The sequence below is a fragment of the Peromyscus eremicus genome, chromosome 1, assembly GCF_949786415.1.
Source record: "Peromyscus eremicus chromosome 1, PerEre_H2_v1, whole genome shotgun sequence".
NCBI lineage: Eukaryota > Metazoa > Chordata > Mammalia > Rodentia > Cricetidae > Peromyscus > Peromyscus eremicus.
In genome coordinates, this window is record NC_081416.1 from 142,295,880 (window position 1) to 142,322,306 (window position 26,427).

Genomic DNA, 26,427 nt, shown 5'->3' on the forward strand with positions numbered 1-26,427 from the left:
ACCCTATTGCTGAAGATATCACTCTCTTTGGATACAGGATATAGAGATATCAACCTTGACCTGACCAAGAAACTTTCTTCCTATTGGCTAACTCACATAGTTCTAGAAGACACAATGCAGGCTTCTACAAAGGAAAGAAAACCAATGGTCTTACCTAATGCTGGACTCTATTCACTACAATACTGATGTGCGAGTCAGGCAAGATGTATTCACTAGTGTAATAGTGGTATGTTGGTTATGGGGGTAACTACTTTCTTACTGGATTTAAGTCCTGCTCTATAGGAAGGATTTCCTGCCTGGTACCACAAACCTGGTCAAGTCTGTGACTGGGGAAATCATAGGCCTTAGTGTGGATCGTGCTATTGTTTTGCCAGGTGATTATATTATCAAACTGCCTGCTAAACATTTGTCCTTATGCCCATAGATTTGTGCTGCTAACAGCTTTGGTCACAGAAGCCTCATTTTACACTGGGTAGTGGTTAATGCAGAGACTCAACACTGGTCAAAGTGATAAGTACAAGTAACTTGAGTGCTCAGTTGTGTATAGGTCATCTATATCAATCTCCCTATCCAAAGCTCTAGAAACATTGAGAAAAGGGAGTTAAAATAATTTTAGTAACTTATAGATGGGAAGGAAAGCCATGAAATGCTGCCTTCTAGACCTGGCATGGCTGTTGCGCAGGTTACCAACACAATATCAAGACCGTCAAAATTCTAGGATGGGTCCTTGAGGAAAGGACACATGAAGCCCCACACATATCAGGCAAGCAATTGTTAGTTGATTGCCCCTGCAGAAAATTCTCTTTTTGGAGTGTGAATGCTAGTAGGCTGTTCATGTCACAGTGGATGGCCACATACCCACATGCATATAGGCTGCACTAATTTGGACCTGAGGTTATTAATAGTCAGAAAATAAATTAAAAAGAGGACATGAAGCTGGGAGGGAAATGGGAGGTAGTGGGGGAAGTTGGAAAGAGGCAATGGTATATGAATATGATCAGTCTATTATATAAATATATGAAGCTTTTAGATAGTACAGAACATTTTTAAAAAAAAATAGAATAGTGGGTGGAGCTAAGCAAGAACTAGAACTTTCCATTCTCTTGGTGGCCAGGTAAAATGCTACTGCTGTTGTTAAAAAAAAAAAAGTATGATGGTGTCTTGGTTACTTTTATATTACTTTGATAATAAACCATTGACCAAGATAACTTATAAAAGAATGGCTTTACTTTGTACTTACAGTTTCAGTGGGTTAGAACTCATGACCATTGTATTGGGGAGATGGCAGCTGGCAGACAGGTATGGTGCTAGAGCAGTAGCTGAGAGCTCACATCTTGAGACACAACTACTAGGCTGAGAGACACAGAGAATGAGAAAGGCAGTGAATCCTTAGAAACCTCAAAGCCTGCCCCCAGTGACACACCTCCTCCAACAAGGCCATATATCCTAATTCTTCCTTAACAGCTCCACCAACATGGACCAAGCATTCAAATATAGCGGCCTATGGGGAGCATTCTCATTAAAACCACCACAGATGTTTTTTCATACATTAAAAATAGAATAATCCAGCATTTTAGCTTCTGAATACGTACATAAAAAGGTAAAAGCAGAAAATCAAAACGATATCTATGAATCTATGTTAAAACAGCAGTACTCATAAGAGCCAACAGTTAGAGGCAACCAAAGCAAAAATTAATGAAGAAATAGAATGTGGTGGTACATGTCTGGGGGGAATATTATTCAACATAAAAAAGAGGAAAATTCTGACATGTGCTGTACTGCAGCATGTGATCATTGAGAACACTGTCATGAGTGAAGTAAGGTGCTTTCCTATGGACAAACCCCACTTCAGTCCACTGGTATGAGGTAGCTTCCAGAGTAGTCTGACACACAGAGACAGCAAGGACTTGGGAGGGGAATGAAGAGTAAATGTCTAGTGGACTAGAATTCCAGTTTGCCATGACAGGAGTTCTAGAAATGAAGATGGTGCCTATCCAACAAAATGGATACACTAATGCCCCTGAACTGTATCTATTTACAAAAAAAGAAATAAAAAATTAAAAAAGAAATGCCACTGAGTCTGGAGAGATGTTGCCTGGAATCCCAGTCAAGGTAAGAGGATTGTGAGTTCAAGGCAAGCCTTAGTAATTTAGCCAGATTATGTCTCAAAAGAAGGTGGGGAGGTCTGATCTGTATTTCAGTGGTCATATACTTGCCAGTATACATGCAAGGAAATCACTAGGTTCAGTTCAAAGCATGACAAAATAAAGTAAGCAAATAAGTAAACAAAATGGTGTGGCTAAGATTCCTTCCCACGGAAGATGTAATCGATGTCTACCTCTTCTCCTAAGGTCCCAGTGCCAAACCAACAGATGATTCCATCAAAGTTTACTCTGAGGAACCAATGAGTTTATTGGGCTTTCTAATAAAACGTAGGTGAAGGTTACTTACAGGAGTGTGGGCACTCCTCCCTCATTTGGCCATACCTGGAAAACCTTACCCAGCAGTTGCTTCACTGGAGCCCATGGCTTCCCTGGTTGTGGGTTTTTGTCTAGGTTTCCAACACTAGATGTGAATTTCTTTCTGTGAAGTAGGCCTTAAGGTCAATCAGAAAGTTGGTTCTATAAACAAGCACCCCAACCACTACACATTTTGCCTGGCATATTCATAAGGACACATACAGGATCCACAGCTGAGCAGGACCTTGGGATTTAATTATCCCCAGAATCCTTAGCAGTCTTCTGGAACCATAGGAACTAGCTTGAATGGAAGGGACACTTCGAACCCAGTCCTTGTTTTGCTTCTCCAAGTCCAGCAAGCCAAAGCATACAAGCTCTTCAGTAATAGTCTTACAATTCAGTTCTAGAAGAAAACCAACAACTACAGCAATAGCCTCTGTGGCCACGAACTCCTAGGGTGGTAATCCACTCCTAACACTCTGATTCCTAATTAACCACCTCATGGCTTCTAGGTCTTGAACATTTACAGGCACAGGTTATGGAAACTTCCCCCCAAAGCTTTGGTGGGTATCATCTTTGTCTTACCCAGCCATAGAGCTCTCATGAATTCCACAGCAACACTTAATTTTTCTATCTTTTGTGAACTAATTCCCCCAATGCTTGCTTCTTCAGGCACACTTCATGTATCCTAAGTGAATCACCAAATATGAAAAACAGTCAAGGGTGTTATGCTGCCCACATATAATAAAACCTCTGTACAGTAGCTGGGCAGAACAGTAATGCAAAGTCCCAAACCACCATCTTATAATGAATAGTGGGACTATGTAAATAACTAGAGTGAAGCACTTTAAATGTCTGGGTTATCTACTCCAAGCAAATGTCAGATGATCACAAAAAGTCACAATTGAGTGCTGTGGAATAATCCTTTTGTACACTGTGAAGATGTTTTGCTCTCATTGGTTTAATAAAAAGCCAACTAGCCAATTACTAGGCAGAAAGAGTTTAGATGGGAGAGCCAGACTGAGAGAATACTGGGAAGAAAGAGGATGGAGTCACCAGCAGACACAGAGGAAGCAGGGGGTGAACGTGCCATGCTGAAAAAAAGGTACTGTCACGTAGTAGAGTGTAGATAAGAAATATGTGTTATTTTTAAGTTGTAAGAGCTAGTTAGTAACAAACCTAAGCTATTGGCTGAACATTTATAATTAATAATAAGTCTCCATGTGGTTATTTGGGAGCTTACAGGCAGGGCAGAAAACTTCTGCCTACAACTGAGGAGATCATGAAGTTAAACGCAAGCAAGGGCTAACAGAGCAGAGGACTGTATCCACTAGGATCAGTTGTTTCCTCCACAGATCCATGCTGGGTACAGTATTGTGGAGAGAAGGCACTAACTTAGCTTTTCACAACCCTCAGCTTTCTCTCTGAACCATTCCACTCCATACCCTGGAGCACTTTCATGGAGCCTACCTGCATTCCCCTACCCTTGATGATCATGGTGAGCTGGGCATGTGCTGCAAAGCCATGCTCAGGGCTAATGGTAAAGGAGGACCTGCTCTCCTCTGCTGCACTTGCTGCCTAGGCTGATTCACTGGGTCAGAGAGGTTTGGGGAGAGCACTGTGACTGTAGCTGCAGCTGCAGCCTCTCTGTCCACCACAACTGGCTTCTGGATGAGCCCCTGGATAGGCAAAGTTTCACCACTATTAGCATAATTTTGCAAGAGAGAAAGATGCCCTGCTTAGTCTGGATGGATAACTGTCTACCTCTTGGACAGGCTTGATCTTCTATATCTGTATTGTTTTATTGAGGAGGCCTGTTGTGGACTGCTACTTGAGCTTTAAAGCCTCCCAAAAGTTAATGAGCACAGAATAGGGCTGTCAATCTTTTCTTTAGGAACTCAGGCTCAACACAAATCTTGTCACATTTGCCCTCAAATAACCTAGACAGACCTCTTCCTCTGCTTTGCCTTTCAATTATCTCTTGCTGCTCTCCCACTTAACAGACACTCTTTCCGTGCTGGTCTAAGTCACTTAGATCCTCCAAAGCCTCCTACTTCATGCAGATCCTGCCTCAACAAAGGGTTCAGAAAAGCTGCTAAATCTCCATGTCTGTCTTGGGGTCCTAGCTGGATGCAGTTCTTCCTGTGGAACACTTTTCCATCAAGCTCTGTGAACAGGGGCATCATACACTGCTTCCCTCATACCTAGTTCCCTCAGTAGACTTTGTCTCACTTTTGTTATCCCCTCATCCCTAATATCCATTGGATTTCCACTGGTGATGATCTAGTATCTCCAATGACATGTATGAACCACCCCATCAGGCACTGATTCCCCATGTACTGCCTCAGGTTATAAAGCTGTGTCTCATGGACAGATGTACACTTGCATTACAGTTTCTGCAGCACTCAGACTGTTCCCATGTGCCCCTGTATTCCGTGTCACAAGCCAAGCTGTGAGAGATTCTTTAATTGCTTCTTTAAAGCTTTCTCCCAAGTCCAGCAATTTCAGTAATGAATATTCTCTGATTACCATGGCCTCTTGCCCAGACCTCTATGTCTTCCTGGATCACGACTTCTTCCTTTCTCCGTATCAAAGGTCAGACTCTTGGCCTCTATCTCCAAAAGTTCTACAGGGACAAACTACCACGTCAAAATCTCCTCTGCAAATAACCCGCACTCACATAACTTGCTTCATCTGCTTGTGTACTTCTCCATATTAGGGCTACCATTGTTCTTCCACTTTGTCGTAGTCTTCTGACTGTGCAAATGTTGCTAAAATTCCTTCCCAGAGGGAGATGGAAGCAATATTCATGCTTTATTTTAAGGTCCCAATGACAAACCGAGGAACTATTCTACCAAAGTTCACTCTGGGGAACCAACAACTTCGTTGGGCTTCCTTACAGAGCAAAGAGGGGGGTGACTTACAGGAATGTGGGCACTTCTCCCACAACAGGCCCCACCTAGAAAGCCTTTATACAACAGGGATAAGGGCTTCCCCACAGATGCATAGATGGAGCCCAGCACCTAGTCTTCTGCATGTATGCATATATGTATATCCCATTCTTGCTCTAATTCCCCACCTATCTCTCTCTCTCTCCTTCTCTCTCTCTCTCTCTCTCTCTCTCTCTCTCTCTCTCTCTCTCTCTATGTATGTATGTATGTATGCATATGGTGTGTATGTGTAGATAGATAGATGATTGGTAGATAGATAGATAGATAGATAGATAGATAGATAGATAGATGACAGATTGATAGATGATGGACAGATACTCTAGCCCCTCCCCCATGCCATATTCAATATTGCCAGTAGGTAGGGAGAAGCTAGATACCTGGCAGGGGTGTGGCTATAAACTGTCAATAAACCCAGCCAGGATGATCTTTTTCAAGGGGAACGCATATGAGTTGTCCAAGATAGCAGCTGCTTAGGTCATAGACAGTCACCCACAACAAATGGATGAGTGGAGTTTGTTGGCCTTATTTATAACATTTGAGAGATTAAGGAAGTTCAAGTTCAGCCTGGGCTACATAGCAAGTTGGAGTCCAGCCTGGAGATAGTAAGACCTTGTCTCAATATAAAGGATGGGGACTGAAAAAAATTATTAATATGAGAAGATATTAATATAAAATTGGGGGTGAAAGATGATAGGTTTCATGTTTACCACTCTTAAAATTGTGTATTTTAATTCCTCAACTGTGTTTAATTCTATATTAATGTATTTTCTTTACAAACTCCAACTTTTCTTCAAAACATGAAATAATATATTTTATAACATAGATAATTTTAATAGTGAATTTGATATATAGTAACAATTTTAGAAATTATGAAAAATCATATTAGTAGTACATATATTTCTGATAGCTGAACTAATATAATGCTGTAAAGTTTGTCAATTATTATGATCTTTTTCAATTAAATAATTTTATACAATATATATTGGTCATATATTTTCCCCTCTCAACTCCTCCCAGATCTCCCCACCTCCATACCTACCCAGCTTCATGTTCTTTCTTTCTCATTCCCTCAAACCAAAAAACCAAAACCAACACCAACAAACAAACTAAAAACAAAAACAATGAAACACAAAATATACACAATCAAAATAAAATGAAAAGTGAACAAAAATGTTAAGTCCATTTTGTGTTGGCCAGCTACTTCTGGGCATGGGGCTTCCCTTAGATTATGGTTGCTATACCCAGTGACACTCCATTGGAGAAAACTAAATTTCCCTTTCTCAGCAGGTATCAATGACAAACATCTTCTTTATTAGGGGTGGGTCTTTGTGTCCACTTCCCCTTCTCCGTGCTATGATTTTGTCTGGTTTGAAACTAAGCAGGTATTCTGTGTGTTGTCACAGTCTCTTGTGGGTTCTTATGTATATCAGCTTTGTTGTGTTTGGATGATGTGGTTTCCTTGGAGTTATCCACCACCTCTGGCTCTTACAGCCTTTCCACCTCCTCTTCTGTGTAGATCCCCAAACCTTGACAGGAAGAGTTTCATAAAGACGTTCCATTTAGAACTGAGTTATCCAGAGTCAGTCATTATCTGCTTGTTGGCCTATTGTGAGTCTCTGTGTTAAATGTCATCTATTGCAAGTAGTGGCTTTGCTGATGAGGATTGAATCATACTCTGATCTATGGGTATAGAGATATGTCATTAGGAGTCATTTTGTTTCTATGTTCATTTAGCAAACTAATAACACACATATACATTTATATATAATTAAACATAAAAATGAATTTAAAAATACTTTTAAAGAAATGAAATAAAATAAAGCAAAAGGAAGGGACTATAAGTCAACAGTGAACAAAATCTCCAGATGACAATTTTTTTCTTTATTTTTTTATTAAGAAAATTTTTTCATTCATTTTACATACCAGTCAAAGATCCCCCTCTTCCCTCCTCCTGCCCCCCAGCCTCCCCCTCCCACCCCACCTCCCACTCCCACCCACAAGAAGGCAAGACCTCCCATGGGGATGCACATCCAGTAGAGGCAAGTCTAAGCCCTTCCTCCTGCCTCAAGGCTGCACAAGGTGTCCCATCATAGGTAGTGGGCTCCAAAAAGTCCACTCATGCACCAGGGATGGATTCTGATCCTATTGCTGGGGAGGCCCCCAAGCAGATCAAGCTACACAATTGTCTCACCGTGCAAAGGGTCCAGTCCCATGTAGGCTCCACTGCCATTGATCATTGGAGAAAAGTTCTGTGATGACACTTAGGGTATTCACCGGTCTGATCTCTGGGGCAAGTCAGTTCAGTTCAGGCACCTTCTCCATTATTGCTAATAGTCCAGGCTGGGGGGAGGGGCGGTCATCCTTGGGGATTCCTGGCAACTTCCCTAGCACTGAGTTTCTCTCTATCCCCATGATATCTCTCTCTATCATGGTATCTCTTGCATTGCTTTCCCACTCCCTCCCTGTTCCAGCTCAACCATCCCATTCTCTGAAGAAAGAAATTGAAGAAGATATCAGAAAGTGGAAAGATCTCCCATGCTCATGGATAAGAAGGATTAACATAGTAAAAATTGCAATCTTACCAAAAGCAATATACAGATTCAATGCAATCCCCATCAAAATACCAACACAATTCTTCACAGACCTGGAAAGAACAATACTCAACTTCATTTGGAGAAAAAAAAAAACAAAAAAAAACAAAAAAAAACCAGGATAGCCAAAAGAATCCTTTACAACAAAACCACCTCTGGAGGCATCACCATCCCAGACATTAAGCTCTACTATAGAGCAAAGTAATAAAAACAGCTTGGTATTGGCATAAAAACCAACATGTGGACCAATGGAATCAAATTGAAGACCCTGACATTAACCCACACACCTATGAATACCTGATTTTTGACAAAGAAGCCAAAACTGTACAATAGAAAAGAGAAAGCATGTTCAACAAATGGTGCTGGCATAACTGGCCGTCAACATGTAGAAGACTGCAAATAGATCCATATCTATCGCCATGTACAAAACTCAAGTCCAAGTGGATCAAGGACCTCAATATAAAACCAGTTATACTGAACCTGATAGAAGAGGAAGTAGGAAATAGTCTTGAAATCATTGGCACAGGAGATCACTTCCTAAATATAACACTAGTAGCACAGACACTGAGAGCAACAATTAATAAATGGGACCTCCTGAAACTAAGAAGCTTCTTTAAGGCAAAGGACATAGTAAATAAGACAAAAAGACAGCCTACAGAATGGGAAAAGATCTTCACCAGATGACAATTTCTAAAAATCTTTATTTTAATAACAATTTCTAAAACTCATATATTTATAGGATAATTTATTAGGATGCTCCTCTCATTTGTGTCCAGGTTAGATATTCTGTTTTGCTGATTTATCTGCCTATTTTGGATTTAATTTCTTCATTACTCTAAATAATAGCTTCATTTATATTATGATAACCTAACAGGTGTTTACTGATGGCCACATTCAGCTAGAATGTATTTCTCTATTTTACAAGCCTACAAGGGATCTCAGATCCAGGCATCTGCCCAGCTATCAACATCATCCTCTGTAGTTATCCAGCTGTGTAGCAGTGTTGGTGTGGGGTTGTAGGGGTGCAGATGTGAATGTTTAGGTGTAGCTAGAGTTTTCCTGCCTGGCCCACAGTCAGGACAAATCTCTCTCACCTGCCAGTCCCACAGCCGTCAGACCCAACCAAGTAAACACAGAGACTTATATTGGTTACAAACTGTATGGCCATGGCAGGCTTCTTGCTAACTGTTCTTACAGCTTAAATTAATCCATTTCTATAAGTCTATACCTTGCCATGTGGCTTGTGGCTTACCGGCATCTTCACATGCTGTTTGTCATCATGGCGGCTGTCAGTGTCTCTCTGACTCAGCCTTCCACTTCCCAGCTTTATTCTCCTTCTTGTCCCGCCTACACTTCCTGCCTAGCCAATGGCCAATCAGTGTTTTATTTATTGACTAATCAGCAACACAGTTGCCATACAGAACATCCCACAGCATGTGGGTTTGCAACAGATCATACACTGATGTTCTTCAAATGATGATGAAATTGCAATAGACAAACCCTAGGAAGCTGGAAATAAGCAGATACAACTCATGACACAGCAGCACAGTACAGGGTAGAGCAGTGACTGGGAGCTGTGTCCACTGCGGCTACCCAGCATCACCATGATGATGACATAACACACTGTCCTAACCTGGAAACAGACTGCAATTCCACACTCAAAGTGCAGCTTCTGCTGAGTTCTGTTGTGTTTGCACCACGGGGTTGAACCATTTTTACATCTTGGATCCAGCTGCTCAACGGTGGGTAGCGAGATAGATGATACTTTAGTAGATACAAAGATAGCAGAACAGCCTACCTCTATTCTCCCCACCCGTGACAGCCTCCACAGACTCTGCATTACCCCTGTTTGAAGAAACTCTGAGCATTGGTGTTTTCAGTGAGCCCAGTCACCTTTGTGTTTCCTCTCACATCATAAGCGAGGAACCATTGACTAGAGGTCAGATAATGTCACTTATTAGTTGATTGATCTATAAATGTATGAGTTCCTTAGTCCAGCTCCCTAAATGAAGCTATCCACACGGATGAACAGAACCATAATTGATTCAGAGCACAGCAGATACAGAAGCAGACACTGGAGTAGTTTTTCTGTGAGGGATTCAAAGGATTTACTTAAGCCCCATCTTCTCTCAACAGACTCTGCTTAATTAAGGAGCCTACAATTAGACAAAGTCGAAATTACAGTTGTATTCTTTTCCCCAAAACAAATATGGTTCCAACTTTGGTACTTCAAAGAAACTACACCCACACCTGACATACCAAGTTAGTAACCATTGCTAAACCTTAAGCAGATGCCCACGTAAGCAGGTTAATTTGTATTTAGTTTGTTAGATTTACTCCTCAGAAGCAGAGGTGCACTCACAGGAGGGAGGCCACCACTTAGTGCATGACGGGCAGGGGTTCCAGATTGGCCAGGGTTGGGAACTAAACACGTGAGAGTATGCACTGAGACAGCACACCACCGCCAAACGAAACTTGACACACAGCCAGTCACCATGGTGCACACCTATAATCCCAACAATTGGGAGGCAGAGGCATGACGACACTGTGAGACAGACCTCTGGTCTTAATATCAAGTCCCAGAGAAGATGGAGTTATATAGTGGGACTTTGTCTCATAAAATGGAAGAGAGGAAAAAAAGGAAGAAAAGAAAGGGGTAAAATTAGCACAGTGGCCAGTGTTCCCTAGAGCAGTGGGACAAAGCCCACAGGATGGACAGCTTTCAGGCTAGAGTCGCCTTAATACAGATTTATTTTTAGGAATGGGCTCAGAATTGTGGAGGGTAGTGAATCCACTCTCTCTATGTATTAATGTACACGCGCGCACACACACCGTTAGCTCTGATCCACATTGACTCTGTAAGAAAGCCACACATTACCAGTCTCACCTCTCCTGGTGGTTGACAGGCTGAAGCACAAACGCCAAAAGAAACAAGGGGAAGGTGCATCCCATGGTAAGGGAGAAGCAGCAGTTGATTGAATGTGGGATGTGCAGAGCTCCAGGAGGAAAGTGAAAGAGAAGGATGCAGTGTTGGGCTGAATCAAATGCAGAAACTACTTTGAATAAAGGTACAAAGGAGATGTTAATACAGTTATTGAACAGTCTGAAAGACACCTATACAGAACTATATCCCATGGTTAGATTCTGCTTGCTAAGCTCAAAACCTGCCCATCTGCTTCTCTCATCTCTGTGAAGATCTCTTTCAGCTATCACCCCCAAACCCTAAACTACAACTTCTCCACAATTCTTTTCAGATACCTGTACATGCATGGGTTACAATCTCAATAAACGGCAGTAGCACCAACTCACAAGGAAAGACAGAAACATGGGAATCACCTCACTGGCTCTCTTATAACTCACCCTCAAGCAAATGTTGGTTCACACTCCTAGAGCACCAATATTCTTAAGTCTCCTTAATGCTCATCCCAATAAAATGTTTGTTACTGTCGTTATGGCCAGGAGTTGGCACAAATATATGCACCAATTAGTAGCTAATAATTCAGTTGGTGTATTTTATTGATAAATTGTGGTTTATTTCAATTAATACCAAATGTTGACACAGTTGCTATGAATTCCATCCATTTTGCCCTTAGGACAAATTTAAAGTTCTTAAACAGGCACCAAGTGAAGGGCACTCTACCCCTTCAGCTTCATCTTTTCCTGATATTTCTTTCATTCTACATAATTCAGGCCCTTTTACCCTAAGCCCTAGGCCTTACCACAAAGGTTTATTCTAGCAAAATGTGTTTCCCACATCTCCAGCTAGCTACCTTCACTCACCACACATTGGCCCCAGCTGTTCACATTCTAGGAGGCTGAACGGGGCCTCTTTTCTAGTATGTCCACCTGTTATTTGCTCTTATAAGAAATTGCACTGCATGTAGTATTTATTTCTTTCATCATTACTGGAGGTTAAGCCTTCCCCAGTGGACTTTCAAGTCTTTCCAAATAGAAGGTAAGACAGGTTCTTCCCCAACTATAATGACAGAAGCAAACACAGAATCTGGAACATCACAGATACTCAACAGATGCTCATTCAAGCAGATTAAAATTTTAAGTGGGTGAGTCACCTGACATGTATGACTATTGAACAATGGAAATTGGATTTGCACACTCAAGATGAGTTAAAGAAAAAACAGTTGCAGCCTAAAGTTAATTGGCAAAAACAAATAAATCAGACAGTGCATTTGTATTTCTGTGAGATCTGTAATCATGTCATTTGTCTCAGAGTTTTACAATTGACAATAATTGACAGATGCTCTAACTTTTCCTATAGTTGAAATGAAGAGAGCATGTGTGCTCATCTGCTGAATACATACATGAGGCCCTGGTTTCATTTCTAAACACCCTCCCTGAGTGAGGGGAGCAAGCATGATTTCATCATATTAGATCATGTGGACTATACTTTTACCCAAGCTTAATATTTTGTGTGAAGAATCTTTTCCTACACAGTGATGTGATTTAAGCAATGATGACCTCTTAGCATAAAGTTGTCAACACTCATTGAAATGCTTCTAGACAGACCACTCATCAGATAATTAAAGACGTTTGGTGGAAATTCAGAGAGTGCAGCCAAGTCACTGATGTAGATAGGTTTGTCATTCCCAGAGAAGAAACAGGAAGACAGACCCCATCCAAAGATACTCTGCCTCTCCGACCATAGATCGTAAGACCACATGTGGGCTCTGTGACGTGGTAGGTTATATGGACAGTCTGTGAAGACAGGAGCTCATGTGCTATTTTCACAGCCCAGTCACCAGGGCTAGGCGCAAGTCCAAGGCACATCATCACAGGTGTAACACATTCAGGAAACATATGAAGTGATTTTCAATGTGTGTAGAGGTGTTTATACATCTGTGTATATAAGACACAAACGCACATGTTGGGCTAGGCCTGATAAGGGACTGTCTGTGTTGTTCTCTTCCACTCTACATCTCTCCCCCCATGAAAGTCTTAAGGGGCAATACACGTGGAACTGTCACTTTTTGTGACAAGCCTTTCTTCATGAAAGCTCTTGAGGGAACCACTGACAGTCTTTTTTAGTTACCTTTTTAAAAGAAGTGTGAGCAGACGGGGTAAAGTCTTAAGTAAAGAAGAAAAACTATGAAGTGAATGTGCGAGCCAGAAACAGCCATTTTTACTGCCGTGTTCTGCACATAACTGCACAGTTTCACTTTCACAGAGTCACAGTACAGGGTTTGTTTGCACAGTATTCACCACAAACGTGTGCTCACGCATTGCACTAATCATCACAATGAATTTCAATGGGATTATAATTTTCATAATTTATCTACTAGCTGAGTTCATGAGAAGATGCTTGTAAGAAAAAAGCAAAAGTAAAAATAGAAAGGGCAGTGGTTAAATGGGAAGAAATGAACAACAAAACACTATAGCTCTAGCAGTTCTAGGAACGGTGACTTATGGCAGCCAGCTGAGCTTATGTTTAGGCACAGTACCCAGTACCCAGTACCACGAGCCTCAGTCATTTGAGTAGGTGGTGGTGGTCCTACTCTCGTTGTTTTGAGTGGCACCTGAATGTCTTATGATATCACTCAATAGTCTTCTGTCTTCATTCACCAGTGCTGTTTATATGGGCTTGATGGCACTTAGCAAAATAGCATCTTTGACTTTGAAATCTTGCAGCAAAATTCAGTCAAGGCTTCAGTCAAGGGAGATACCCGAGTGCTACTAGGTTTCCATCTATGCTTCCATCTATCTAGTCTGGATGACAATCACATGGATATCAGCCATATTCATAATTCTCTGCCATGCCTTGAGGATTTCAGGCTGACTGCAATTCTGAATTGCTTTATACAGTATCCTCAACATCTGGAAAAAAAAAAGTGAAGTCCCCATATCGTGTGTCTTAATTTTAGTCATTTTCTAAATTCCTGATGGTTAAAAAAAATAAATTCTTCTTTTACCTTATAGAGTTCACAGTCCATATATGATTCAGTTTTGAAACACAAAAGTGCTGGCACACTGTAATTACTCCCTCACTAATATACCATATCTATCCATCCCATGTCAGGAAACTGTGAGAGGTTAGTCTGATGATGCAGCTCCAAAACTCCTGAGTCTGGGCAGTGCATGGTTGGGTTTTCCTCAAGAGCAAAATCTGCATGTTTTGTGGAATTTTGTAGCACCCTGAGCAAGGCAGAGAGGGAAGGGTCTAGCATGTACTGGTAGCAAGTATTCCCTACCAGATCCAACCAAAGCTCAGTCTCACCAGAAACTCTTAGAGGGAACACAGTATCTGGTGTTACCTCAGCTGAGGAGTCAGGCAGACCTGAAATGCTCCCCCAGCTCCTGTCTGCTCCTGGGCTGGGAACTCTCCTGCTGAATGTTCTTTAGGGGCAGACAGCAAATACCCTAGGCATTGTCTCTGTCTCAGTTGCTCAGCTCTGACCTCAAAGCTCCAAATCAACCACTCGTTATTGAACATTCTCTTCTTGTTTATGGGTCCAATGAGAATTTATCAACACCACAATTGTCATAAAAGTGTTTGGGCCTCTTTCTAGCTCCTAGACATTCCAGAGGTAAACAGCTATGGCCAAGTACATCTCCAATCAACCCACCTTGATGTTATGGGTTCTGGGGCCATGGAGGAAGATAATCTCTAAATTTTATCACAAAGAAAACAAATAAAAAGACAAACAGCATCATTTTATGCTAGACACTCAAGTCAGGCACCAAGAGACCAGCTCTCACTACAACAATGACAGTAACACCAGAATTGCTTAATATAGAATATCCTAACAGGAAGATGTAACATGAATCTTAAAAAGTCTTAGTAATAAAAACAAACCCAGAGCCAGGTATTGGGGTGAACACTGAAGTATCAGAGAAGCAGAACAAGCCACAGCCAACCTCATCTTGCCAATTCCTCAGCTGATCTTGTTTCCTCAGACTAAAAGCCTCTGAGTCCTCATCTGAATGGATCTCAGCTGAACTGCTGCTAAAAGCCTAAAAGCTTAAAGGAGCTCTAGTTCCTGGTCCTCATACCTTATATACATTTCTGCTTCCTGCCATCATTTCCTGGGATTAAAGGCATGTGTCACCATGCCTGGCTGTTTCCAGTGTGGCTTTGAATTCACAGAGATCCAGACGGATCTCTGCCTCCAGAATTCTAGGATTAAAAGTGTGTGCCTAAACCTATGTTTAATATAGTGGCTATTCTGTTCTCTGACCCCCAGATAAGTTTATTGGGATACACAATATATCAACCACAGGAAGTGTCATGTTGTGGTGGTTTGAATGAGAAAGTTCTCATAGGCTCAAGAATTTGAACAGTTGCTCCATAGTTGGTGGTGCTATTTGGAGGAGGTTTAGGAAGTGTGGCCTTATTAGAGGAAGTATGCCACTAGAGGCAGACTTTGAGAGTTTAAAGCCTTGTGCCATTTCCAGGTCACTTTCTCCACTTCCTGCTTGCAGTTCAAGATTGCTCAAGCTTGTTACTCCAGCCACAATGCCTCATTGTAGCTAAATGTTTTCCTATGTCCCACCTGGCCCTCAGTCAGGACAAATCTCTCTCACCCGCCAGTCCCACAGCCGCTCGGGCCTAAATAAACACACACAGGCTTCTATTAATTAAAACTGCTCTGCTATTAGCTCAGGCTCACTACTGACTAGCTCTTTCACTTAAACTCAGCCCATTTCTGTTCATCTATATGTTGCCACGTGTTCTGTGGCTTTACCTGTATGCCATTACATGCTGCTCCCTGGATGGTGGGCTGGCATCTACTGACTCAGTCTTCCTCTTCCCAGAGTTCTCCTTGTCTGCTTATCCCGCCTATACTTCCTGCCTGGCTGCTGGCCAATCAGCATTTTATTTATCAATGAATCAGAGCAACACATATTCACAGCATACAGAACATCCCAAAGCACCTCATGCTTGTTGCCACTCTTCTCTGACATGATAGACTGTTATCTCTCTGGAACTCTAAGTCCAAATAAACCCTTCCTTCTATAAGTTACCTTGTCATGGTGGTTTCTTACAGCAATGGAGACCAAACTAGGGCACAAGTATTATCAACTATTTACTCCTCACAAATGTCACACCATGGGTCATACTTTACACGTGCACTTCCAGGGGAGGAAGCAGTTCTGCAGAGTAAGAAACATGCACATGTACAAATCCATCAGGACTTTGTGGCCATGACTGAGGTTTTAGTGGCTCTGAGCCCACTAAGTGTGGAATATCATCCATTCCTATCACAGCCCTCCCAACAGTGCTAGTCTTTCATCAGTTGGTAGAAGTGATGTATTTCTTTTCTCAATGATATTATTGTGTGTACTTGGATGGAAACAATCAGCATTGAAATGTTAAAATTCATCCTAGTACATCAATAAAAAATAAAGATGTTAATTTGTAAGGTTGTTCTATGTTGCAACAAAATTATTAACAATTATTGAATCACTGCTTATTGGACAAATTGTTTCCTAGATATTTTGGCAGTCAAATATCCTCCATAAGATAAGTTTTAGAGTTAAGAATGGAATCTACTTCTGGGTGGAGGTGTGCCATCGTCTCCTCCCTTAAGAGTTAATCCAGGTGGACAGATCCTTAACCTGACAAAGAGACCCCCTCAGGAAATCAGGACCACCCCTAAGAAGGCAGACTCACCTTAAGCCATGCTAAAGAGATAAGCAAAATAATTGTGCCTTTAATGAAATTCTGTACTTTTCCTTCCCATAATTCTGTTCCCACCCTATAGCACAGCCCCTACAAATGTCAAGATATTTAACTGTATTTGCCAAGGCTCAACTTTTCCTTTTCTTTCTCTTCCTCTCTTCCTCTTCTTCTTCTCCTCCTCTTCTTCCTCCTCCTCTTCCTCTCTCTCTCTCCCTCTCCCTCTCCCTCTCTCTCTCTCTCTCTCTCTCTCTCTCTCTCTCTATCTATCTATCTCTATCTCTATCTCTATCTCTCTCTCTCCTGTTTCTTCTTTTTCTATGCTGACCAGAGCCTACTTGCCTCTTCTGGTACTTTGGATTTCATTGCTTTTCCTCTTAAAGCACCGGTCCTCACCATGTGGCTGACTCCCATGCTTAACTCAAAGGGACATGAGTTTTTCCTTCTCTCTTTCATTTTCCTCTAGGATGCTGCTAAGACTTACAGCTTACCTGCTCTGGAGTATTATCCTTCTCACCTCTAATAAAATTGTCCTTGAGCTTCCATTCAAGCCCATTTTTAAAATTCTTTTATTAAAGAGCCTAAGAACCCCAGGATGGGATCCTGATTTCCCCAGGACCAAAAGAATAAGTGGAAAAGTAATGAAAAGGAGCACATTCTGGCTCACTCCTGTCCTCTGTCCTGTGTCCTCTGTTGGCCAGAGTCCACTGTGAGGGAAATAAACAAAGACCAATTGACCAAGAACCACAGGCACTGCCAAAAATTTGAGGCAGCCACTGGCACTCTTGTTTGGCAGAGACACAAAAGCAGGCAGGGAAAGGAAGAAGGGGGAAGCTTCTTAGCAAGTAGAGGAGGTTCTTGTCCGGGGTACTCAGGTGGAGGCTGCTGGCATGAAGACTCTGGAGGCAGATGGCAAGAAGCAGGCCTTCCTATGCAATTGGCCCAGCTTGCTCCAGCTGATCCTGAGTTGTCGTGTGAACAGCAAAAATCAAAAAAGCCAGCAGCCATTGGCCAGGTCCTGACTAATCTTGGCTGATTGCTGCAGAAGTTGTGGTCTCGGTTTCTACAGGAATTCCAGAATCCTATCATCAAACGTGATCTAGCACTGCACGTTTATACATTGTTTCTCACCTGGGTGACCTTATTGTAGACAGTATACTGAGGGTGAGAGAAGAGCATGTGGGGTGCATAGAGGGGAAGAAAAACCACCCCAAAAGTCAGAGGTTGAGACTCAAACATTGGAATGAAGACTGCATATACATATGCCCTCTTGCACGTGTTCACACAAACATGCATGGCATCCATATGCACTTGAGCACACAAAACATATATATGCATACACATATGTGAACTCACATGTGTTCACACATGGTCATTCCTAAAGCTTCAGGACAACCTATCTCCTCATTGCTACCAGAAGCCTCCTTGGGGTGTTCCAGGGGAAAAATCTTCCTTCCTGCTCAATGCAGAGAGTGCTCTACTTCTCTTAGCTTTGCCCAGTGTATGCGAGGGAGAGCCTCTGTTGAAGCCTTTGAGCATTAACATCAATCCTTACCATTTCCCTTTGCCAGGTAACGGTCATACTGTGGGCCCATCTGTTTGAAAAGAACCAGCTCATTCCTATCATTTAAGCTGGATTCTATCTTAGTCTTCCATCATCCAATGGTGGATAATGGCTATGAAGGTAATGATGAAATCAGTCACCTCCAGGATTAGGCAAGTACTTATAAAGTTTCAGTCTTCTATTTTGTCAGATTGCATATTTTCTCATGCCTTTCCTTCTGGAGTTTTTGACATCTCAGCCTCAGAAAGAAAGGCATCTTGTCTGCCTGCTGGAACCTCCCTTTTCTTAGAAATATACGGTTGTCGTTAATGACCCGTGTCCACTTCTAAGAAGGGATTCTCCACTGAAATGCCACCTTTGAAGGTCTATATTACTTTTAGACCCTATTTAGATATAGATAGGGCCCCCTGGACTCTACCTCTCTGAAGCTATGAGGAGTACTCCCTTGCCAAGAGTCAAATTCCTCTCCGGGACCCATTTTCCTCTTTCCCTATTTACAACATCTTACCTTCCCGTGCTTACCCATCTGCTTCTCAGATGTACAGCCTCAAATCTTTCAATGCAAACAGTGCAGTAAACCACAGCTGGCATGAAACACTGGCTTTGCAAATGTGACTTTCAGGCTCCAAACACACTAATGAGTAGCTCACCTCCAACTGCTTTCTGAGGGACAACACACAGTATGTATAGATAGCAGACACCCAAATTCTGGATCTAACACTGTAAGAACACATAGAGTACAGGCTTTCTGTACAGTATAGTTCAACTTTTGAACTGAAAAGTCATCATGAACCTCCTCAGTCATAAATCAGAGGCCCAGAGACAGCCTCGGGTACTATACTACCCAGGGTTGCCTCGGAGCCTTGGTGGATGAAACTTTATTCAATTTCAGCGGGCACACCATTGTAATTTGGATCTAGATTGCCTCCCAGAGGCCTATGTGTTGAATGTGTGTTCTCCAGCCTATGGTCTTACTGAGAAATGGCGGCACTCTTCGAAGGTGAGACCTAATGGGAGGAAATAGGTGTAGGATGTGTCCTTAAAGGTATTTGGACCCTACTTCCTTCCTGCCTCACTCTCTTACCCTCCCACTGCCACAAGGCAAGTAGTTTCTTCTGCTATGTGCTTGTACTATAATGTGCAATCTCAACCAGATGCAAAAGCAACAGAGCCAAGAAACCATAGACTGAAGAGTCAGGAACCATGTGCCAAAATAAACCTTTGTTTTGTATAAGCTGATAAGCGCAGACATTTGTTACAGGAAAACGAGGCTGACTAATACCATGCTGTCAGGGTGAGGCAGTCTGCCTCTCTCCTCTCTGATGGTGACTAGATGGCTCATTCCACTTCCTACATCCCTCTGCTTTCAGCTTAGCCTGCTGCCAGGACAGACTGTGGTCTCCTTTGCCTGTTCATATCCTGAATCTCCAACACTAAAGGGAAAATTAATACTATTATAATAATGTTAGAGTGCATGAGACCTTTGAGCAGTGACTGGAACACCTGGGTAGGTTTCTTATAAAAAGGGTCCTAACGAGCTCTGTATCCTACCATGTGAGAATATGCAGAGAAGACAGCCAGCTACCTATGAAGCAAGGAGCAGCCCTTACCAGACATGGATGTGCTGATGTCTTGGCCTTAAATTGCTCAGTCTCTAGGATAATGGGAAACAAATTTCTGTTGTGTGCAAGCCTTTCTATCTATGCTATTCTGCTATATGTCAAGACAGTGTCCTTATCAACGAGATCTTAGAAACCTTTCTGACTATCCTTCCACCATGTATGGCATAATAAGACAAGGGCCACCTAAAAGCCAGCAAGAGCACCCTCACCAGAGCTAGCATGACCAAGAAGAGCACTTTCATCAGAGGCCAGCATGGCCAGGAACACCATCTTCACCAGAGGCCAGCATTATTTCCACTATCTCAACTACCAGTTCAGGGGACCTTAATTTTCCATTTCTGAATTTCTTACCTTACAGAAGATAACCAGAGTTTGTCATTAAACATCACTTGTAAAGGCCAACTGTTTGCATAGCTATCAGGATCCCTACAGTGCTACCTCCAGACATGCCCTTCACCAGGCATGAGCAGGAAGGAAGGAAAAAAGAAAAGGAAAGACCATATGTCTACATCAGTCTCTGGGTGAGGCTGACATGGCTGCTCCAGAACTTCCCTAGGACCTAAATGGTAAGAATGGATCCCATGAATATGCCCACCTACACACACACACACACACACACACACACACACACACACACACACACGTATACATGTACCTCACAGATGCATGCTACACATGCACTCACACTCCCTGTTGGCCTACTTGGCTTTTACATTACCTTGCAAATGTTTGTATTTAGCTTACAACTCTACCCTGGCCCGTAGCAATGACTCATATATGAGCTTTGGTGACATCCTGGAAGCTCAGGCATATTATCTCTTATTACAGAAGTAACTGTTTCTATTTCCTTTTCTGTTAGTTATAGTCCTCATATCAGATTGTTGAACTACTCTATGTTGAGCTTACCCAGTAGGGTTGGGGCTAGATTGAAATAAATTACTGGTTTGCTGAACCCATTTCTGAGCATTAGCCTGTCCTGCACAGAGCTCAGGCCTGGCTCTCCAGACTGCAGCAAGTCTCTGCCACATCCCTCATCTAGACTCATGGCTACAGACAAGCCAGAATCGATGGAAGCAGAGAACCCTGATGTGGTAATGAGTCTAGCCGGGTGTCAGCCACTGTCTGTCCTTCCAGAGATGTTCATCTCTGTTTGGATTAGAAAACTTCGGACTTAAATTCTACTATGTCTAATACCAACATTGTTATATTGTCTTTTTAGCAGTTTGCTTGCTTGCTTATTTATTTGACCTGATGTATTTTAACAACTTTTATTCCTGCCTTCTCTCTCTAGTAGATTTCCATTTTGCTTTGTTAATCAAGCAAAAACCACTCCTTTTTGTCAGATCTTAGGTAGATCTACTCATATGCTGAAACGAAGTGCTGGTTCCATCAGATTACTCTATTGCCTTTGTAACTTTCAACTCCAGTCAGTTCTTTTTCCACAAAAAAACCCAATGGCTAGAAAACTCAAGAGAACTTGTGAATCATCCATGTAAGACGATCAGTTAAGTGCAGCCCTGCAGTCCTCCACTGAGGTCAACTTTCTACGAACTTTTTCCAGTGCAGCTTTGTCCACACTAACTAGTCCAGGGCTGTGGATAGTGTATCAAGAATTGAACCTGGACTCTGAAGTTAGATCTGCCCATCCTGCCTCCCCATGAGGACAAGACAGGATAGAGATGGACCTCACGTCCCAGGTCTCCCATGCTGTAAACTCAGCAAGTTTTCTGTAAGTCACGCAATGTTGCACAGAAAGAACGGATGTTCTGTTCCTTTGGGACCAGGGATCTTGACACTAACCTGGTGAGTTACAGACTCCTGGCAAAGGTGACATAAGCACCTAGGCTCATACAGAACTCTGTCACTAGTGAGTCACATACCCTGGACTATGTGGTGGCCCTTCCTCTGTCTCTCATGTAGCTCAGTCACTATATACTAGAAATTGCCTGCCATAGTCACAGTGCAGAAGCCTGAAATCTTCCAGGATAGCTGTAATGTGATTCAGCGAAGGCCAGAAAATATGGTTCCCCATTCTGCTTCAGCATAAGGATAAGAATTGTCAGTGCAGTGTGCTACCATTGTTCTTAGAACCACGTACTCACTCAGTAAACAGCAATAATTGTTATCACTCCTTCATTTTCTAAACTGTAAAATTCATCTGCTAATGCCTTCCCAGTGAGAAACCACTCCAAGAATTTATTGATTAGTAAAGGAAAAACTGTTTAATAATAAAGGGAAAACTAGCACATAACTGGTTCTGGCTAATATATAAAAGGGAACCAGCCCCAAACAGAAAACTTTATCAGCTTATATATGTCTTAGGTTTATACATTCCATACATGAAGTTCATTAAATTCTTTTCACATCATAGCTCCAAATCACATTTTGAATAATCCAAGGAGAGACAGGAGACTGCAACTCTGGCCATTTGGAAAAATGGGAGGTTTATACAGCAAAGATATTGCCAGAATTAAAGTAGACTAGCATTGTTCCTTTTGAGTAGCTGTTACCCAGAGCCATCCTGCACACCTAGCAAATTATGCTTTTCTCGATAAAGACAACATAGACTTGATGTAGACCTGGGCTTAACGACAGTTGTCACCTTGTACTAAAGCCCTTGAGATGCCCCTAAGAGGCATGGTAAGCTTAATAGCTATTTGAAAGTTGGTGTTGTCCCCTTCTGTTACGGTAATGGAAACTGCTAATGTTTGGTCTTGGTGACAACTGTATTGTCCCCTTCTGTTAGAGTAATGGAAACTGCTAATGTTTGGTCTTGGTGACCAAACATCAGCATACATTTTCCTATAGTTTCTAAGAAGCCTGCTCAGTGCACTACTTATCTCTCGCCATATTGGAGGCAGTGCTCCTTGGCTAAATTCAACTTTGTGTGACAACATTTCCTAAGCAACTTTATTAGCATATCATTTATAGCATACGTTTAACTACTTCTGTTTTGTCTGGCATCATTCCCCCTGCTGGAGTTATTAAAAATCTTTTGTGAAGCTCCAATTTAAAATTGTGTGTCATAAAAACCTGGACATTCAAGGTCCTCTTATTTTACCCCTTGGTAAGTTGGCTCCAAGGTCAGAACCCTTTATAGCTTATAGCCTCTGTTTGAGAGGTGACAAACTGGGCCCAACATTGCAGGATACATGGTCTGAACTATAGGTCTAGGAAGATCAGAAGGAAAGGCCATGTCAGAGAACACCCAAGCTTTGCAATTCCAGTAGCTTTTCCAAGAATATGAAGAACTCTCTAGACCCTCCATAAATGCTTTGCCAGATTCTGACCACTCCTGATTTGTTAGCATGATCAAAGCACTCTTTATTCAGAAAGGCACACAGCCCCCTTTTCCCCAGCAGTTAGTAGATTCAGGCCCTTTACAAAGTTGTAAGACTTTGTTCATTTGCAAGAACATATCACCTACAAGGACCAACCATTACTTGGATGCATAGCCATTAAACTCATTAAAGAAGTTAGATAATATTTTTTTAACAAATCTATTATTCCCTCATATAGCAAAGCTAATAAAATTCTTTGTGTCAGAATCCAGTCCTGGGGAGCCATCGTGGCTAACACTATAGGAAGCATCATGGCTAATATTGTCCATTAGAGAGAACAAGATGCTGTGATCCCTACTTCCAAATGCCTCCTGTTGAGTTCCTCAAGCTTCTGTCACATGTAGACCCATTGACTTCCAGGTTTGTAAAGTGAGAAGGACTGAAAAAGCGGGCCCTGCCATCCCTGGAAGGTGACTGACTGAGGCTTGTCTGGGTGGACTTTCACAGTCCAGGCCTCCTCCTCCTCCTCCTCCTCCTCCTCCTCCTCCTCCTCCTCCTCCTCCTCCTCCTCCTCAGGCAATGCTGCTTTCTTTACTCAGGGGATGGTGGATCCACAGGATGATGCCTGCAACTTTGTTTGGATGATGGTCCATAGTTCAGTCTGCTGTGCTGACTGGCCCTGTGACAGAGCCTCTGTCTTACATTATTTAAAGCTTTCCCATGGACTCCTTGTAGACTCAGGTGTTGACCTCTCAGCCTGGGAATGAAAAGTGAAAGACAGAGTAAAAGCCATGGCTAAAGCAACTAGCATTCAGGTACCATACCACTCAGTGGACTCGGGTACAAGATTCCCCTGTTCACGGCATCCTCACATGTTAGTTCAGGAGACACTGACTGCAGAGTAATTGCTAGGTACCTCTCTGTTGCTTGTGACATTTAGGATATGGATGTAGACTCTAACATCCTCCATTTTTCCAAGAGAAGCCATTCATTCCCCTATCATGTGAGATATGGGGAGTAATTCATCTTCTCTACAGATAGGGAGGAGGCTTGCCTCCACAGCCAGAGACAGTCACAGCAGACCCTGGCAAGTTTTATTTCCTCATGCATCCTTATCTCGTATTGAGGCTAGCATGTGATTTACTCTGATGGAGTCTGTGTCCCATCCAAGATAAAAGACATGACTTGAGCCTAGAGATGTCTTGCCGTGGAAGAACATTGTAAATTTAACCCATTTTACTCAAGCACTTCATTCTTCATAACTAGTTTTTTTAATACACCTGATTTTGAATATTATTTTAAACAATATTAAATAATTAATTTAGAGATTACTTTTGAACTTGTTTATAGTTACCAGTTTTAGGCTTAACTTTGACAACACATACAGAGGACCATATAATGGGAGAAATAAATTGTTCTCTCCCTCCAAACTTGTTTCTGTAAATGAATTACATTTGTACTTACCATGACTACAAGCACAGTTCTGGGGACATTAAAGACATTTAATCATGTCTTATAAAATGACCAATTATTAACTTTTATGTCTTAACTACCTTTGTTTCAACAGTGTACAATAAACCATCAACTCTCACAAGATTAGGATTTTATAAACTAAGGTAAATTTATCCATTAATATTTTAAATCTTAAAAATCACATTTTTAACTGAAGCTCTTTTAGTGGCAAAATACACTTTAAACCACAAATACAGTCCATGGATTATCTCATTTTCCTGGTACTTTTATTGTATATTTTCACAATAATCACTCTGTAGACCAGGCTGCCTTGAACTCATAAAGATCCGTCTACCTCAGCCTCTGGAGGGCTGGGATTAAAGGTGTGTACCACCACTGCTCAGCAATTTAACCGATCTTTTATGTTAGGTAGCTCATTTTATCACAAATAATATAATTACAGAAGAGAACACTGAGTTTGGCTCTCGTAAGGATACATTTATACAAATAAAAAGGAGTACAATTAACTCTTATCACAGATTCCACAAATAGCTGAATCTCAACAAAGCTAGCAAAGACATAAATGACTAGGCATGCATCTTTAAGTCAGTCTTTGTAAACATGAATAGACCATTATAACCATAAGAACATTAATAATTTTTAACTGTTAAGTACATTATCTTTAAGTCTCATTCCCCATAAATCCTGTACAATTATATTTAGACCTTTTGTGACTTGACTTCAAGCTTTTGTGATTTTTGACCCCATCTTTGTTTACACAATTTATCCTATTTAAAAATAATGGTTTTATTAGAGTTATAACATCAAATTTATACCTTTTTTATTGCCTCACCAATCCTGAGAAAGTTTTCATCTCAGCCAGAGCTTCAGAGATAGCAATAGCTTTGAGTGAGAGAACATTCTTCACAAACAAGAACAAACTAACAGGCTAGGAAGTACTCAGAGAGCTAACATCTGTAAGTGTAATTTTAGAGGACAAATCTTTTTCGAAGTTCTGGAAACATTCTGCTACCTTACACTTTATATATAAATTTCCTTGATTAGACAGTTGAAATTTTTTAAATATCATGAGACATAACAGTAACAAATAACTTTGCTGTTTGTTATAAGAAATTTTCCTCCGGGTGGTGGTGGCACACGCCTTTAATCCCAGCACTCAGGAGGCAGAGCCAGGTGGATCTTTGTGAGTTCAAGGCCAGCCTGGTCTACAGAGCGAGATCCAGGAAAGGCGTGAAGCTACACAGAGAAACCCTGTCTCGAAAAACCAAAAAAAAAGAAAAGAAAATTTCCCTGAAAGGTGGGTGTTAGGCAATATGTATTGCCTTTGGGTCTTTACCCAGTATATATAACATCTTTCTCGTATCTGCATAGGTGCCCACGCCCTTGTTCTTAGTTTTTTAGCCTGTGTACACCAGTTTCTCCAGAAAACCTTGAGGATTCACACATTTTAGTCCTGCTGGGAGAAGTAACTGGAGGACACCCAGGAAAGGGACGCATGGCCTTGCCTAACTCTCCTTCTCTGAAGGAGTATTAACATTTGACAAGCTGAACTGTGGTTGTTTTGAGCAGGCAAAGCTTGAGTTCGGAAGATGCCAGTTGTTCAGCTTATAAGATACTGTGAAACATCACCTTAATAAGAGAAGGTTGAATCCAAATTACATACATATGCAGAAAATAATATTACTGCATACCTACTGTTAAACTGTTAGGCCTTGTAAAGGCAAAGCTTACAGAAAAATAAAACAGCTTTTATGACTTATATAACATGTAGAGTTAATTATCATAATCATTATTAACATCTAAGAGAATTTAGCTGAGGGAGACTGTTGTTGGTTGTTTTTTACTCTTTCTCTT